The sequence below is a fragment of the Tupaia chinensis genome, unplaced genomic scaffold, assembly GCF_000334495.1.
Source record: "Tupaia chinensis unplaced genomic scaffold, TupChi_1.0 Scaffold000459_1, whole genome shotgun sequence".
Lineage (NCBI taxonomy): Eukaryota > Metazoa > Chordata > Mammalia > Scandentia > Tupaiidae > Tupaia > Tupaia belangeri.
Genome location: NW_006159968.1, coordinates 274,508 through 275,748, shown reverse-complemented (window position 1 = coordinate 275,748; position 1,241 = coordinate 274,508).

Sequence of the window (1,241 nt, the reverse complement as noted above, 5' to 3'; positions counted from 1 at the left end):
CAGCTGGCCCTGGTCTGAGACAGCCACAGCCACTGTTCACTGCCACCACGGTCCAACTGTCCACAGCCCGGAGCTGCCCCTTCAATGTTCCTTGGAAGGAGATCATTTTTCTCTTTTGAGTCCCCTAAATGCAGTCCTGGGAAAGTCCAAAATAAGTTTTATAGCCAAAGAAATTGATCAGCTCAGGAATTTTACAAGTAGTTTTAGGTATGGGTGTAGTAAAAACTTCTGCGTTGTTAAGGTGTTTACAACATTTAAGAGAAGTCACGTTAGACTTATATTGAAAAATTACTTGGCGAAGTGTATAAATGTTTAAGAAAATTGAATTTGTAAAGTTTGAGGTTTAGATTTATGAATTATATTTAAATCGTTTTTTCCCCCTTTTTTTGGAGAGGTCTTTGCTATAGGGCATGTGCGCTCGCCAGAAAGACAGAGAGACAGAGAGACAGAAAGTAAGAAATCATCCCCAGGGGGGATGGCCACGCTGCAATCCCTTCTCCTCCACTCTTCTCTCGAGATCTTGGGCACGCACGCACACGCGCCCAGCGTGAGTTTAAGCCAATGGGTCCCGGACTCCAAGTGCAGTTGACTATGTGGGAGTTCAGTGACATAGCCATTACGCTAGCTGCTGGTCCCTTAAATTGTTTTTTCTTTTTTTTTTTTTGGAGAGATTTTCACTATAGGGCATGTGCGCTCGCCAGACAGAGAGAGACATAGAGACAGAAAGTGAGAAATCACCCCCCGGGGGGGATGGTCATGCTGCAATCCCTCCTCCATTCTCCTCTCAGGATCTTGGGCACGCACGCACACGCACCCGGCGTGAGTTTTAAGCCACCGGGTCCGGGACGCGAACCGCGGTCGACCACGTGGGAGTCCAGCGACAGCCATTACGCTAACTACTGGTTCTCCCTTAAACTGTTTTTTAAAAAAGTCTCGATTTTTAAGAGTAACACATTTTCTTTAAACTAACAAGTAGAAGTAACTAGGCAGTGAAACATAGGGTGAAGAGTGGCTGTGAGTTCCAGCAACAAAGAAGAAAGTGCAGGAGAGCCAGCAGAGCCTAGCAGGGTATCCCGCCCACGGCCGGGGACCCAGGAGACAGCTGCTGGAGGAAGGGAGAAGGGATGGAGGCAGGACTGGCTGTGGGTGAACCCGGAGGGCGAAGGAAAGGATCTGCACATAATGAGACATTTATTTCATAGCTGTCAGGTACCAGCACTCCTAAGATGTTCCGAACGGAG